This window comes from Dermacentor silvarum, chromosome 5 (assembly GCF_013339745.2).
Source record: "Dermacentor silvarum isolate Dsil-2018 chromosome 5, BIME_Dsil_1.4, whole genome shotgun sequence".
In the NCBI taxonomy this organism is placed as follows: domain Eukaryota; kingdom Metazoa; phylum Arthropoda; class Arachnida; order Ixodida; family Ixodidae; genus Dermacentor; species Dermacentor silvarum.
The window spans coordinates 171,017,455-171,035,206 of record NC_051158.1 but is presented as its reverse complement, the minus strand read 5'-3'; the positions used below and the strand labels follow the sequence as shown (position 1 = coordinate 171,035,206).

At 42.3% G+C, this 17,752-nt stretch overlaps 1 protein-coding gene across 1 annotated transcript in view; it reads left to right on the top strand.

The window, feature by feature from the left end:
• Nucleotides 1–17,752, top strand: part of LOC119453900 (TATA-binding protein-associated factor 172-like) — a 195,623-nt gene that overhangs the window by 12,857 nt on the left and 165,014 nt on the right. The window lies entirely within an intron of this gene.

Genomic DNA, 17,752 nt, shown 5'->3' with positions numbered 1-17,752 from the left:
TTGTGTTTTAGTTTGCTTAACCTGATAGATCTTACAGATCTGACATGCTTAGACTCTTTGGGTTTATTTGGCTTTTATATTTTTATAAGGCAACTGGTGATAATGGCTTTTACTAATGCTCGACTATGCTTGCTCAAGGTTGTTTTTGTAATTATATATGAAGTGTTGTCCTGGTCTTTCATGATGTCTTCCTCATTTTGCACTTGCTGAATCCTTCAATGATGAAAACCTGCCAACTAGTCTGGCTCATTTCCTGTAAGCAGCGCAGACATCTGGGTATCGTTCTTGCTTTGTGCTACAATGTTCACTCAATCACTTTGCACAGGTGTGTTGTCAAAAGTAACCAAACTGTTGAGTTACCGCCAAGGAGAATGTGGGAACAGCATGTTTGAGAGTTATTTGTTCTTGTTTATAAAGTCTGTCTGGTGATGACTCCACAGACACTGGTGTCACGTCATGGAAGGCTTGCATTGTTCACTCGGTGGGCTCTGCAGGCATAGGCATTTGCTCACCACACTGGCAGTATCCAGTGTTGCCAGCCTGCGTAACAGCTTAGTTCCATGCATAACGAGACAATGCCTTGATGAACACCGTGCAGTCTGAAAGGGCATGCTTGGCTGGCATTGCAGAGTGCCCGTTTAAAGCTGCTTTTATAAATTATCCTTCTACAGTACTGAAAAAGAAAAAAAAAAGATCGCCGTAAGGAGAAGCTTGATAATCACCCCACCCCCTAAAAATAGAGGGATGCGAGAACAAAGCACTAGGGACCTTTCTACCTTGAAGTTCCTGCACTGACTTGCCATGGGGTCGTAGATTTTGATAGCGTCTACTCGGGTCTAGATGTTAATTTTTGTCAGTAAAGCCCGCATTGTATTCTAAAAAAAGCCACAATGACGGAACTTGGCATATCTTAAAACCTTTTACTGAGCCACAGCAGCCTAAATATGACGTCGCACCGATGTGTACCAGTGCTTGGGTTTTATTGGGAAATTCTAAAGTATGAAACTTTGAGCTTTCTTTCAGGGACCCATTGTCACAAAGTGAACAAAAATAGTTTTGAAAGGATACTTTATCATTCTAAGGTACTTTTCTCTTTAGTGTCCCTTCAAGTTGGAAAGGCACTCATAGTGTTGTATATAAACTGATGGTGATTCAAGCAGCCTTTATCCGATTTCTTTATTTTTTGAGTGCTTCATGACTTAAATACATGTTTTTCAGGCTGACCACTTGAGTAGTCCCATTTGAGGCAAGTCACCTGAGTAGGTAGTGCAATATATAAGTCGCACTTCTTTCTCCCACAGGAAGTAAGTGTTTCTGGGGTTTCAGATTTGGGCAGCTTCTTCATAATTAATATGTGATTACTAACACATTCATAATTCAGACACAATGGGATTTGTGTCCTCTTGTTCTGTCTCTCAAAGGGTTAGAAAAAGAGGTTCCTCGAGGTTAGACCAGTTGGTGCTGCATAATCTGTTTTCCCATCACATTATCAACGCTATTTGTGCCCGTTCTATTGTCCGTTTCTAATGCACTAGGAGCACATCAATTAAAAAAAATGGTTTGCTAGCTTAACCTACACAACAAGGTTGTTCGCTTGAAGCTACAAATTTAAAGCATGTTGTCAAACGTGTGCTTGAGAAGAAAAGTTTTTCTCTTACTTATCATCTTTACTCCCTGAATGTGCTGGCCAGAGCAGGTTGAAAGCATAGACATAATAGCTATGAATAAATTGTAAAAATATATTTTACTATTCCTTATCTCTTGGCATGCATGTTTGTGGCCTTTCTTGGCTGATGAAGCGGTAACTTCACCTGTACTGGGCATCTGTTGCAGCTGCAGACTACAGTCTGGTGAATGCAGATTTCTTTTCACGAACCTTCCACCAGTGCATGGGTTTGTGCATAAATATATGTATATTTTTTTTATTTCTATGACATTTCTGTGTCATTTTATCTCCTGCACGACAGTGGTTTCATTCCCACAGGTGGCAGTGCCATTTCAATGAGGGCCTAACGTAAAAATGCTCCAGTTCCAAGCATTAGTTGGATGTTATGATAAAGCTCGGGTAGATAAAATTCATCCAGTGTCATTTGCTGCAGCAGCTGTCATAGCTTCTGTGTTACTTGTCCTCATTGCACCTAACACTTGTGTAATGGGACAGTGTAGCTTTTTTTCATTGCAGTACAGAAAGTTATTTTGTCAGGCTGTTGCTGTCACTCTATCACCATCACCTTGCTTCTGTCATCAATAAACATGTGGATTCATGTGGGTAACACTTTGCAGAACCTCAGACTATGCTGGATACCCAGCTAGTCGCGAAATGCTTTGCACAGCATCGATTCCCATCGTGCGTGGGGTCTTATTGAGCCATATGTTGGACGGCTGCTCAATTTGTGCAGCATTACGTGCGTCATGTGGTTCGAACATCATTGGCAGCAAGTTAATTTTTCTTCCAGTTTGATTTCCCTTCTCAGTGTTATTTCTGCATTTTAGTTTTAAGAACTGCACAGGCGATTTTGCCATTATTTTGCTTCATGGTCTGCTATGCTCACAAGAATGTAAGTACCAAATGATAGGTCCCCTCCGAACCCCTGATTGTTCTTGCTCATTGCATTAAGCTAGTCGTCGTAATCCCAAGTGCCTTCAATGATGTGGAATCCACATTCAAGACAAACTCCTAGCACTCCCCGGACAAGAATGCAAGTTTTTGCGTTGCTGAAACAACACTTTGCTTAACTTCTGTCAAATGTTATCACATTATGCTATATTTCAAAATGATATTACAAAAAGTAAAATTTCGTTTATGAATTGATGCATATATTATATAGTGTATGTCGATGGCCTAGCTGATGACAATGACCAGCGATGACCTGGTGTAGACTTGTTTGAAGAGATGTTTAGAAGTAATTTGTGATCATGGTATTGGGGGGGGGGGGGGGGTAGTCATCACGCGATGGATATTGTTATTTGATCACACTCGGGAATTGCTGAGGCAGACCATTCGAAGCAGGGCGTCCTGTTTAGAAGCCTTTGTGAAAACTACGACATCGGTAGTTCACAGTAAAATAAGGGCCAGTACCTCCGAGAGATTTGAAAGTGTCGTCTCTCCTGACACCATCTATTCTGAAAATTGCCAAGGCGTTTAGTTAGGGTGGGTTCTTCGCTGCAAGCAGCACGTGTTACGGCGGGGTAGGTGAGCCTCAGCTAGGTGACTGGCCATGGCCGTTTGGTGTTGAGTGATTGGGCAGGATGATGACACGCTCTCCCAGTGTACATAATTATCCACCAGCTTCGTTCTTGAGGCCATTTATGTGCGTTGCCCCCCCTCCCCCCACTTGTATCCGTCATCCCAGTCCCTTCTTAAAATTATTGTCCGTTGGTCACTGTCGCACTCTGCTGCCCCTAACATTCCTATATTTTTGTTTCTTTGTGAACTTCGCGGCCATTCACTTACCTGCCCTCCCACCTGTTTGTTGTGGCAGTTTCTTAACTTCCCTGGCCCAGCACCCCCGTCCTTCGATTTGCTGTGCTGTGCTTTTGCTGGCTGTGTGCAAATCAGCGTTCTCTAGGTATTTATTTCTTTCTTGTCCCGTTTTTTGCCCAGTTTTAATTCTTAACAGCGTGTACAAACTAGCCTATAACAGCAAAAGTTCTTAACATAAGGAATGTCGGAGACAAGGGAAAGAAAAAGAAGAAAGAAGGGTGGGGGGATGTGCTTGTTATGCGTTTCCTAGACGAGCAAGTCGCAATATTTTTGGAATGCTTTTTCTTCCGCAAAGTGTGGTCGACCATTCGGTCAAGTACCAGAACTAAGAAGCTCTTCGACGACACGAAGGCCTGGTGGAGAGCAACAATGCCCACAATTTTTATGCGCACGCTCGTCCCATCTTTATATGTGTGTGGAACTTTTTAGCGCTTATCTCCCCTAGGCAGTTATGGTTAACACGATCCGGAATTAGGTAGAGGCGTGCCATGAGCCCCCAATTGCGCCTTTCTGGTTACGCCAGTGCACAGTTCGTTTTACCCTGTGTTATATATTAAACCCGTAGTAGCATTCCAAGCCTTATGTTCAGCTAATCTCTCCACCCATCATTAAAATTGCTCTCACCAGTGTGTACATACGTTAGTTGATGTATACGGTTTTCTTGTGATGCATTATTGGAATATGCAAGTTGTATGTACAATGGATGGGCTGTGCAGTGTGAATAGCATAGCATGCGAGTGAGTGTTCAAGAGGCTATTGCCTTATGCTCTGGAATAACTCAGCACCAACATTCTGAGCGCTTTAGCTCACAGGCCTCATAATGCAATATATCATATATTTTTGTTCACAACTGTACCTTGCTGAATTACATTGTCATACCATAACACGGGATCTATTACTCTCTATCAGATACCATCAGCTCAGCAATAAATGTCTCTACCAGTTGTGCAAAAGGTTTTGCCATCTTCCTGCCAATGGGAAAACACTACAAAGAGAAATCCGTATGTTTTTCTTTGAAAAGCAAACTTTTGTATACATTTTTTTTTTTTTTTTGTTGTTCTAGAGGTCACTTTTTGAATGATGAGTTTGTCATTGTGGTACTCTGGTCCACCTATGAAGATTTCTTCTTGAGGTTTCCTTGGTAGTGTTCTGCTACAAGGAACGTGGATGGCAAACTCTTCTTTTGTGAAAATCCTTCCACCACCTTTTTCCAAAGCTTAATTTGGTTAATGCTCTGCAGTTGCAGCAGTTACTGTTTTATGCAAAATGTGTTGGCAAAGTGTTGGCCAGGCATATAAACACGGAGTGCATCGGCACACAGCATAGCTCTAGTTCAACTCTTTGGCAGAACCATTTAACCCTTTAAGGACAAGACATGTAAATATGTGGAAGAGGTGTTTATTTTTCATCTAAATGGGCAGTATACATGGAGAATGAGCATATTCATTAAAACATTCTGCGTGAACTTTTTCACCAATAAGGAGGGGGCAACAGCAGACAGAACACTGAAAGTGGGCTTCACCTCAGGTCACCCATGGCTTCATTTGGAACTTGTACAGACAGCTTTCATTTACTTTACGTCATGAGTGTCATAGCACTGGATCCTGCATTTGTCTGTCACCTATGACTGTGCTCTCAAAAGAAAGCGAGCGATGTTCCTGCTCTAGTCCAAAAAGTGACGCTTGCTGCCTCTCATTCATTGTTGTCCAGAGACATTTAACCAGAATCTTCATACTCAGTACCGAAACTCAACTGAAAAAAATTTGTTTCTAGTTGTCTGTAAGAGTTAAAGGGGCACTAAATCCGTTTAGACCTAGAAAGTATGCTTTAGAAACTCCATTTTGTTCAATTTTGCAAGACCAAAACCTCGGAGGCGGTATGTCAGTGGGACATCACAGATGTGAAAGTATTTTGTTGCATTTTAACTGGCTGTGGCTCGGTAAATGTTCTTAAAACTTTCTAAGTTCAGTCATTGGCTCTTTTAGAATACAATGCAGTCAATTTTTACCAATAGAAAATTAACCAGGTCTGAGCGGACGTCAAAACCCATGACGGCACGGCTAGCTGGTGTGGGAATTCCAAAGCAGTGCGAGTTCTTTAGCGAGTTTTGTCAAGTTTACAGAATGTGGAGTTCATTCGAAAACTCGCTACAGGAACATCATATATGAGGACATCAACTATTTAATGTCTAGTAGGATTGAAAAGCACCTATCCAGTCACTTGAAAGTTATGACTGGTGCAACACATTGTGGAAACTAATGAAAGAAATCAATCCACTAGTACATTCAACGAAATACTTGCACCAAGCAAGGACACCCAACCATCTACCTTTCCACTCGTTTTACTAAAACATTTTGCACACATTATTCAAACTTGCACCACGAATCAAATCGGAAGATTTTAAGGATATATGTGAGACATTTTAAATGTCGTTACTTTCATCAATGCTTTTGTTGTTGATGCACTTTCTTGTCGTGCACAATTGTGTACAGAACGCCTTTAAGGGTTAATGCAAAGTGTGGTTAAAGCTTCCTAATTTTGCCATTGGCTTGCATGTAGCCAACGGTGAATAAAAGCCTTGATGCAATGAATAGGAACTCTAAGGTGACATTGGTTGCCGGGATTTCATCGGGTTTGAACTGAACACCTTCTTGGATGGTTTTAATTTGAGACCTGTCAGCAGATTCAACATACATGCTTTGACTCAAAGCATGCTACTCCCCCGTATTTGTTGTGTTGAGTTAAAAAGCTGCAGTGTGAATAGAATGAGCTTGCTGTATGAACAGGTGTGAGAAAAAAAAAATGTTTCTCTGTGTTTGCCTGGTATGCATTAATTTTGTTCTCTTGACGCATTAAGCGAAATGCTCCAAGTGTTCTGGTGTGGTGTGCTGTTGTGAAAGGCTGGAATAGCATTTTGCATTAATGATTTAAACGTGAAAATTCAGCATCGTGCAAATTGAAGCCGGAGTTTGAATGTATGTGTGTAATCATGCCACTTTATTCGTTTTCTCTGCATGCATTATGTAATTGTACGCGTATCCCAACTAGCCATTCATTAGGTATGCAAATTCATTTTGCTTACATAGTAATACATATCTTATTCCTTGAAATAAAGATTCATCGCCGTTACATTTATATTACACTATTAGTCATCGTGCATTTAGAAATGAAAGAATAAAAATTAGCAAAGTATCCTTGGTCAACCACCGAGTACCGCCATTTGTGCTTTTCTGGCACCCTCGTACGAGAGAAAAGAAAACTTGCAGTTTGCGAGACTGCTGTTGAAGAAAAAAAAAGCAAGACATTTCCGCTTCAACTTCACAGCTGCTGATGCTCCCAAATTTTTTGTAAGGTGTACAAATTTGTGATCATTCTATAAATTTACTAATATTTCGTCAAGTTTTATGAAAAGTAAATTCTATTCGTGAAAAAATGCTAGAGGTGTCGAAGGATAGGGCGGCACGAGATTGCAAAATGTGCATGTAAATAACCAGTCAGTGTGCAGTCCTTATGGCCTCCAAAATGTGACAGCGCGCACCCCCAGATCTCGGATGTTTGCTTTGAGCACATTTATTCAGACATCTTTCTGAAAGTGTCAAAATCGCAAAAGTTGCCGTCATCTAAATGCAATGCATAACTTTTCAGTCTCTGCAGTTCTTAGCTTCTCGCCAAATAAATTGTGTATGTATGGCTGTGCCATTTCTTATGAATTTTAGCGTTCACAGTGTGGCAGGTATGCAACTCGTCTACAGCAGTGTTATGTGGCAAGACAGCCATTAGTGAGCACACCTCTTGCTCTTGCGAAATGCGTATCTCTCCTGAAGTGTGTCTGCACATGCTCGTTACTATAGACAGAGCACTGCTATCGTTCTACAGTTTGTGATTCGCAAAGATCTGTTGCCACGTGTTTCTTTTTCACATTTGTTTTCTTTAGTTTTTACACAGCGAATAGCGTTATGTTTCTGTCTTCGCATGAGACGCGCTAGGTGCATCAGTCATTTTTATGTTGCTGTTGTCGTTGGTGCACTTCAAAGGAAAGGCCTACCTTATCAGATGGTATGTGGCGTGCGTAAGCTTCCAAGTTATTGTGATCATCCTTTGGTAGATCTGGAATTCTCAAGTGTGCTTTGTACATAGAGTTTGCTTGCAAGCAGTGTTATTCTATTCAACAAGGGATGGCTTTGCTAGTAGTTATTGTTGTGACCGAGTTGCTTGTTTTAAAGCGAAGCCTTCTAGGTGACTACGTGGACGGGGGCTGCTGCTGCTGTCTTGCTGAATGGCTCACACGCAGGACGCTACTCGCATAACGAATCGGGATGTTGTCATGTAGCAGTCTGTGCGACCCCTGCAGATGTGCCGATGGCCAGCTTGGTTCTCTACTGAGTTTTGCAGCAAAGCAACAAATGGCAGATAAATAACCTCGCTACAACAGATATTGGTCTCGAGGGCCACCGCTGGACAGACCGGCACTGCTATCGCAATGACTTAGAAACTGACATCTCGGGTCAAGCATTCACGCCTTTGCCAAAGCCCACAAACTTGCTGTCTGCACGATTGAAGCCTTGGTTGTAGGATTGTTGATAATGTGCTTCATTCCCGAGGCAGCAGTTTAGTTGCCTGCTCTTATGGCATGGTTTACTGCGCAGTGCCACAGTGCCGGATACATTCGACTGAGCCCGATGCAAGTTTTCATACGTACCCCAAAACAAAGTAGCTTGGCTGATAAGCCACCAAAAACGAAATAATATGCTGATCTTAAAAGTTGAGCAAGCGATGCACACAGGGCTTGTAGTGGGCCTGCTTGACTTGACGGCAGTCAAAATACCCTGCGCAGGCATGCATGCGACTTGATGTGCATACACGGCGGATTGAGGGGGCAAAAATATAAGCGTTCGAAGTTCCCTGTATTATAATAGATTGGTTATAAATCATCATCCTGCGATAATTCTGGCTAAAGTGGCAAGCCATGCTCCACATGACGAATGCTATGAACAGTACTGTTATTGTGGCAAAAGTGCGGATAGCTACTTTTATGAAATATCATGTGAAAAGAATAACCAATGTGAAAGCCTCAGGTTGCTTGCTCGATAAAAGGCTTTGCTGCCCTACACATCAGACTGGAATGTATGCGCTAGTTTGTTTTGCAGCCATGACACCACACATACAATGCTTAAAACATGTAAACACTTAACTTCCGTGGCTGCACTGCTGGAGATGCCGAACACTTCCCAGCCTGTATCACCTGATGTCGCTTTCTACGTTACAATGAGATCTGGTGCCACGGTATGTTCACGAGGCCAATAAGCCTTCAAGCACATGGTTTCATTATTAAAGCAAAGCTCTCTATGCCTTTTTACAGCGAAGCTGTATACCTCTACCAGCCAAGCAAATTATCGTGTCATTGGTGTAAGCAAAAAATGCCAGGCTAAAAATTGAATACAAGCAGCTTATCTGCTTTGAAATCAGGTATACAGTATACAGCTCTGCACTCATATTAAAAAGAAAAACCACAAAACAAGCATCAAAATCACATGATGGATGATAAGGCGCGTGTAAACAATGGGAATACCCTCCGACGGGTTCCGGTAATGATTAGGTTTGCAGCTGCTTCGAAAGGGGTTGACATCATTCAAAACCCTCTTGTGAAGTGCAAACCGTATAAATGTATGGCTAATGACGTCTGCGAATAATGCGAAGCACGTTCCTTCTCCCACGTGTGTTCCCGGTAAAGATTACGGTTGCTTAAGCTACTCCGAGTGGGAAAAGTGCCCAACAGCATAGAAATCATGTAATGATGTCACCATGGTCTAGCAACTCATTCAGTTCATTCCAGGCTACCATGGGTAGACTGCGGAAAGTAAAGATGCCAGAAGAACAGTGTGAATATAATGTTGTTGTGAAGTAATAAAGGGTGTGGTTAAGTACATTTCATTTGTCTCTGGTTTCACTCTTTGTAGAGCCATGTGTGTGAATTCAAATGACGTCACAATGGGTAATCGTTGTGGGTGTCGTTTATAGCTTCGCTGTCCAACCACCTTCACAGCGTGGATTGGAGCCGCAGTCTTTTTTTTCAAAGGATTGCTGCATCTGCTCGGTTGGCTTTTCACGGAGTGACGTGGACTGGTCCTGGAGACCGTGCAGCAGTAAACGGGGCTGATCCTGGAGATGGCGTGATGAAAAGTTGTGCGGTGGGGTTTTCCATTGTCTAGATAATTTCCTGGGTAGGCGTGCAATCACTATGCTGCAAAACGTGCTGCAGAGCCGGTGGGGGCAATTAGAGCAACAAAAACACTCGCACTAGAAGGGGGCATGAAGACAAGCATTGCAGAATACAAACAACTTTGTAACATTTGATCAGCCACTTCATGATAGCTTCATTTATCATAGAACCCTATATGTGCATTGTAATAGCCACATACTTTCGTCCTTAGCAGTATAAAAGGCATCTGTTTTGGTATTGCCATCTGCCTGTGTGCCATGATCACAAACATGCGATGGCACTTCTTATTTGAGATTCCGGTCCTGTTGGTTGAGCGATAGTACAGGCTGTAGTGTAGTGCACGAGATGAGTTTCATTTAATTCCATTTATTTATTTTTATTTCTTGTTGTTGGTGATAACTGTGGATGAGACATGGACACAAGTGCGCTAATTTTACTGACATCACCAACACCACAGTTAAACCTTCAAAGTTGCATCTTTCCCGGAGCAGTGCATGGCCACAGTCGTCATTTTTTATTCAAAGTCATAGAATGTGAAACAGTGGAGTACTTAAACGAATCTATGGGTTAATTTTTTTTAATGTTGAAAATTTAATTGTACGACAAAAAGCAATCTTTCTTATGTTATATTGTTACGTTATGCAGTTATTTTTTTCTTAATTTCAGCCTCGCTATGCTGTTGTGATTCTGTATTTCTCATCTCCCACTCCTGCTTAGTGTGTGGTACTCAGGTTAGCAGTACAGAGCGCGAAGTCGATCGACGGGGTAGACAAGCTGGTTGGTCGTTCCGTACTCGAGCGAACACAGTGAAAAGAGTCAGAGTCGGGAGTAAACAAAAAAACAAGATATTTATCGGCTGATAAATATACAGAAATTAATAAAATCAAATAATAAAGAAACACAATACAGACTAATACACCTGAACTTAATATAACACAATCTTGACGGCAAATAACTACGAGCAATTAACAGTAGATATACAAATGAAACAGTGCGAGGATCAAATACACAAGAATACACTTAGCAGTTTTCACTAAAACAAAGTTCAAAAGCAATCAAAGTTCAAAAGAAAACAAATGGTGTCATACGCATGGCCGGGCAGCAGCAGCAAGTCCATATACCGTGGAAGTCGGTGCACAAAGCTTTCCCGAAGAATGCTGGCGGTCCGATCTTGTCGAGGTGGATGCGAATTGCTGAGCTGGGTTTCCCGGGAGTCTAGATTTGACGTCTTCTCTCAAGCAGGTTGAGCTAACTTGAGGTGAACTACCGTGAGCTTCGTTGCAGACGCTGGTTTGACGTCTCGTACGTCAACAAGTTCCTCGGAGTTCCGACGTGGCCAGGCGGCCCAGGCGATACTGGACGGCACTAGCCCCCCGACGGCTTCTCAGCAGCGCATGGGTTCAGCTTCCAGACTAATCAGCAGGGCCCAAAACCTGCGCTTAAATAGCCTCTCCTTTCCCTAGTTCCCTATGTAGGGAAACTGCCGCTATGTAGCGTTCTCCGAATTCGGGGCTCTTAGCTCCCAACAATCTTGGCCGCGTCCCTTTCACCATGGACGAAGAACCGCAGATTATCCTCTCTCCCAATGTCAAGGGCCAAGGTGGAACCCGGCATACCACGCAGACGTATACGCACACTTCTGGGTCCGTAATCGGCGTGTCGCGTCTGGAATCGAGGTGGCAGCCCGAGCGGCCACGACGCTTTTGACGCCCGTAATTCGGCGTGTCGATGTCGAATAAATTATACGCTGCACAGTCAGGAGCCTACGTTTTTGACGCTCGTAATTCGGCGTGTCGTTAATCAGCGTTCAAATCATTCGAAAATATGCCGCTCCGTGACACACAGAATTGTCCCTCTAATGAGTGAAGAAGATGGAATGTTGATAATAGCAAAGCAGTTTTCCGAGTGATGAAAGTGAATAAAAATGTCATCGATCATTTGGAGCAGTGTTAGCTTTTGAAAGAGTTGTGTTCTGCAGTCCTTTCACTGTTGTGCATAATATTCTTGCAGTGCCAGGTTCTTGTTACTGCGGAGCAAGTGTGAAGTGGCACATCTCATTGCCTCATTGTGCATGCGTGAACTACACGTGCATGAATTCAGTGGAACTACTATGCTTCACTAGTCGCAACACCTGTCTCGCAACTGAGTAGTTGCGAGTTTGAACCTGGCTTGGCACAGGCATCATTTTAGAGTGAAGCATCCTGTGCGTCCACCTTGTGCATACTGGCTGCTGTCACGCACCAGGGGTCACAAGGGCTCGAAATACTTTCATTGGCCATGTTTGATAACGGCGGTCAGCTGGTTGGCTCGGCTTAACAGAATGGAGTGGAGTTGTTAATGTGATTTGCATTCTTTGGGAACGTTGCCTAAGTTTGCAGTATGTCTCGTGTTTGTTTGTCTATATCTCATTTCTTTTACTCCAACTTGTGTTAGCGGGCAGTCTGCATTGTTGCTGCGATGCCAGATTAACTAGTGGCACATTTTATTTCTTTAATGCAATGACTTGCCATAGTTAAATTTTTGGATTGGCATGAACTAGCGCATATTGTTTGTCACAATTAAAGTTTTTTTTGAGTTAAGGGCATTGAGTTCACATATGTGGTCGTAAGAAGATGCGCTGATAAATTAAATCTGTTCTGCTGCTGTTTTTAATGATGCTGAGGATGCAAGAAATATGTCTAAACTTGATTGTTATCAGATAAATTGGTGCATGTCAAAAATTGAATCACCGCAGGGACTCCTTGTTGTGTGTCCTCTCCCTTTGTCTGTTTTTAGAGCTAAATTTTCCAAAGGAATCGATACCAACTTGCACAGTTTACTCTCCTTATTAAATAGTTGGCATCTAGAGGTGTTAAAATGTATGCTGCCTTAAAGGAGCCCTTTCGCAGGCCACCTGCGTTTATAGAAGAAAATATGGAAGCAGGTAATGAGGCATCAGTTGGCTGCAAATAATGACACAGGTGCGAGGGTAGATGTGGCTCGGTCGCACAACTGATGCCATGAATGTGAGGCTCGCATCCGCATTTTCCCCTCCGTACTTTGCGGTTCGTGAGTGGAGACGCTTTGTATGGCTTGTGTGGGGTTGTTGAATGGCATTCTCTTCGACGGGCGTCGGGCTGGAGCTGCTCGGCAGTTTGCCAAAGAAACGATGCAGCTTTTAGGCTGTACGTGAGAAGTGCTTTTATGCGAATAGATCATGGTGCTTGGAATAGGCAGGGGGTGTACTTGATGGCCCCTTGCGTGGAGTATCGTACGGGAATTCGCGTTCATGCCTGTTGCAAGCTTTCCTAACAAGTCTGGGCTAACGAGGCACACCTCGGATGGACAGCTGCGATTCATAAAAGGGTCTCGTTGGAAGAATTCTGCAACATTTCGGCAACTCTCTCTGTGCTTGCTTTTATTTACAGTGCCCTTTTTTCCTTATCGGACTTTGTGAATTTCGGGAAATACCGATCGTCACTTGAAGATGTATGCTATGAATCGAGGTTTATGCTTTAGTCGCACGACGTATGTCATTCTATGGGAACAATTTGTCACTTCGAACAACCTGTTTATGAAATTGCGAGTGCACCTGCAACTACACAAACGGTACTAAAGTTTGCATTTGCATTGAAATGTCTTTGTATTGCCCCGCAAAGCTAAGCGTATAGAGTGATGTTGGTTTACGGTAACTGCAACATAGCAGGAAAGCTGATCTGAAGTATAAGCTTTATGTACTGTATCATTGGCCCGTTTTTATGTCCACTGCAGAACGAAGGCCTCTCCCAGCGATGCAATTACCCCCGTCTTGCACCAGCTACTCTATTTTATGTTTGCAAATTTCCTAATTTTATCGCGCCACCTTATTCTCTGGCCTTTGCAGTCTCTTCTCTTGGCACCCATTCTGTGAATATACATTGACCGTCTGCCCTTAGCATTGCCTAAGGGGTCAAGGTCCCCTGTGAGTGATTGGCTTAGATAAACATACTCTTTTACAGGTTATAGAGGCTGACTGCCAATCACGAGTTTTTGTTCACTTGCCAGGCTGTTGAACATTAGCCGAGTCATCTGCGTATTAATCTTCAGACCTACTCTTAAACTTTGTTGACTAAGATCCTCGCCTCATACATAACTCATTTCGATGGTGGCAACACATCGTGTAGCTATATTGGTTCAATGCTATATTGGTGATGCGTCAACAGCCATCGAGAGTTGGGTTCTGCGGAATTTTGTGAATGGTACTGAAGTAAGGAAATGTTGCAAAAGGGGCATTTCTTATAGACTAATGTTGACACCACTGACATTCGAAATAAAAGCTAGCACTGGAATGTTACAGAAATGTTTAAAAGAAAACAATAAAACTGGAAACATGCTCTTTATTTTTCTTTCTTCAGCCCTTCCGTGCGGTGCTTTCTTTTTATTACTCAGCTTATGTTATGTTTGGATTGCCTTTAGTGGTAAATATATTGTTGCAGTACTGCATATAGGTAATAAGTATAGAATGTGATGTAGGGCATTTAGTTATTATTATTTAAATGCGTAATCATTTCTATGCCTACCCAACGAGGAAACCTGTCTGTGCTGCCTCTCGCTTCAACGCGAAGTGGCGTCCCCATCTCAGATCACTTTCAAGATACGGTCTGCGAGACCGTGCCATACATAGCCGCCGCCGGAGTACGGTTCATCACGGTTCATAATGGTTCGACACAGATGTATAAGGCGCTAAAGAGCGATACTGGCTTATAATGATCGGAATGTCATCAGTGCCACCACCTGCAGTAGTTCGCTTGCGTCGTCAATTCACCTTGCGCCGCCGTCCGCACCAGTTTGTGTCGCTGCAGCACTGTCGTTTTGTACTGGCCGGATCAAGTTGCATAACGTTGATAATGACACCGGACTGCGTTGGAGATTGAGCAAGTGGCACAAAGCTTACGCTTGCTTGGACAACTCGCAGAAGAGTTTCTGCGTGAATTTTTTTTTCGTTATTTTTTCTCAGAATCAAGTAAATTGAGACTAGGTTTTCTTGCACCTGAGCAGGCATTTTTCTTTTATTTTATAATATTCCTTAACATGAAAAAGAAATTATTCCAAGTCACTTATATACCTATCTGGCAAAGATGCGAAAAGCTCTTTTTGAAGTTGCATTTACTCGTAATATTTTTTCCCCCTTTAGCTCTGTTACAAACAAAGCTAGCCTTGTTTCATATCCTTGCAGTTCTTACCGGTTCGTTCTCAGATGACACGGCCTTAAACCTAAGTGTCGAGCAGCAGCTGTTTTGTTGTGTGCAGTCTCTACTTCTTAGCTTCACATCGAGAAAAACTAAATATAGAGATACATAAAGGATAAATACTCGTGACAGCTGGCCAGAAACAAAAGGCTTGTAATCTAAACGCACGGCTGTTGGTTTGGCATGTTTTCTTGTGTATCTTTTGAAACTGTGTGTGTGTGGGCTGGCTGTTCTGAATCGGAAATGTTGCATCTGTGCTTACTGCAGTTGAAGCTTGTGCAAGTACATTAGTTGCAAATTTTGATGCCAATGTAGGCTTAAATGTACGCTAAACAGAAACACTAAAATTAACGAAATTTGAGCGTATTCCACTTCATAATTACTTGCAGGTTGTGTTGTGTTTGTGTATGTTTCTCTACCCTCTGGTTCTTGTCTGTTTTCATGCTGATTTAATGCTGATGATGAACCAACCAGCCCAGCAAATGAGCTTTATGAAGCTGCAGTCCTCCTACATCATGCCCTTTCTTTAATGTTTTGTTTTTCTTTCTCGGAAATAAACATTTTAGTGAGCCACATTGCTGTTGCTACTAGCCGAGCAAGATATCTCGCCTTCTGCCTATGCAAACATCTAGCGCCTTTAGAAGTGCTAGTGATGTTTAGGCATGCTAGGCTGTCTCCTGGGCATGTTGAGTGCCTCTCCTGCATACTACATACTGAACTTTGCCAGCAAATTTGGCTGTCTTTTTACTACACCTGCAATTTTCGTGTTTGCACCAGTCTGTGTATCCACCCTCTTCTCCGCACAAAACTGTGCAGGCCATGTCATCTTGTCCTACTATAATTGTACATCCAGGGGTAAAACTTTCCTACAACCATTACTGCAGCTTCCTTTACTCGCCATTGCAAAGAACACTCTTGTACATGCCTTTGCCGCAAGATGTGCCATCATAGCCAATACCTGTTTCCTTTGTGGACCCGTTCCACGTCTTTTATATCTGTGCATCTTAGTCATCCTTGAAAGATCGGCATACCCAAAAGTAACGCGGTTGCACACTCGCATTATTCTCGCTTGTGACTGAAATATCCAGGGTCTCCAACGAGCATCAGTCACCCCCATACATTTAAGACATACAGTATGTGCCCTTTTTTGATAGGTGGTCTGTAACCATTGTGCAATATTGCTTTTTGTATTTTTGCATGTATTTTTCAATAGTTGGTGTATTTCTCTGTATTACATATTGGTGCTGATCGTTTAACCTCATGTTACCATCTTAATTTTTAATTTGCCTGTTTCATTTGATATTTACATATCTTATTGCCTCTCCCCTCTGTACTGTACCTATGTACCTCGAGGGTAAAGTAAATAAATATGTAAATAAATAGCAGCTGCTTGTCCTTTGTGTGTCCTTTGTGATGCCTATTATGCATCACAAATTCATACAGATGCAAAAAGAAGTGAACAGCCCGCTCAGTGAACGTGGGGTCATATAATGGAGCCTTCTCACACTAGAAATAGTTTTCTCTCCGTCACTTTCATCATTCAATAATCTTCAAGAGCATCGGACACAAAAGGTGCCACTTAACACACTCGCATTTGTGTTTCTTGTGCATAATAGTTATGCATCTCAAGTTGCAACTAAGCCACTTGTATTCTGTTGTCCTTACAACTGTAATTCTGCATGGGTCATTTATTTGGTATTGTTTGTATAATTTTTAGTAATACTGGTGTTCTTATACTAACCAAAAGTATTGTACACCCGGCCACAAAAGTTTACGTCAGCAAATCTGTATACAACAATGTTAGAATATTCCAGTCGAAGCTCAAAACGGAAACATCTGGCTGCATTGTGAGGCTGCAGAGAGATATTCAGCTTTTTCTCAGTTTCCATGGTCCGTAATATTTTGTGGCCAGGTGTACTTTGAATTGCCATTGGTGATTTTTGCAATACTTAATGTACCTTTTTTCTACTGTATCATGCAGCATTAGCTGTTTGTTTCTTTGTGTAAAATCGTGCAATATAACGCTCACCTGCTTTGGTCTCACTGAGGCTGGCAGTAACGCAAATAAAATAAAAAAATGTAATGTAATTTACATGGTTTACTTAGCTTGCTTGAAAGTACGCATTTTGGCTCGACCAGCCACCGGTACAGCTGTTCAGGCAGGTTCTGAAACACGGGCAAAGGTGCCAGTAAGGCTCAGGGCCATTTTTGTCAGCTGCTTGTTTACATACTAGGTGTCAGACTTGCTGCCTACCCTCTGCTGTCACTTTGTGCACAGAACCATGCTTTTGCCCTCATTCTCATTGCAACTACTGAAAAAAAAAAAAAAAAAAAAAAAGAGGGATACATCTGGCACTCATGTAAATATTAAAGGTTGCTTAGACCAAGAAAGCTTGGGCTCAACTGTCGAATGAATTTCTTGTTGAAAGAAACTGCTCCATTTTGGTTTCTAGTTGCTTAGCTAGTCCAACAGCATTTGTAGCGACTAATGTGATAGCATTTCTAGAGCCTGGTAAAGATCTCTGAAGGGTACGAACTTTTGCCCTTGTACATTTATGCATATAATGGCTAGTATTGTATGCATAAAATGGTTTGTGGCGGTTGCCATCACATTTCCACTGCTTATTAAAAAAATGGTGAATACACAGCCTCAAGACCTGTTCTGTTGCATTGGGCTAACCGAGGTAGCGTGTTATTTATGTAAAAATTCTTTGTCAAACAACTGGAAGCAAGATGTCCCCTTACATCACGATGGCTTTTTTGCCAGTGGGCATACGAAATAGGTGACTGAAAATTTTCTTTGTGTATTAGTGACTAGCTGCTTTCATTGTTGTATGAAAC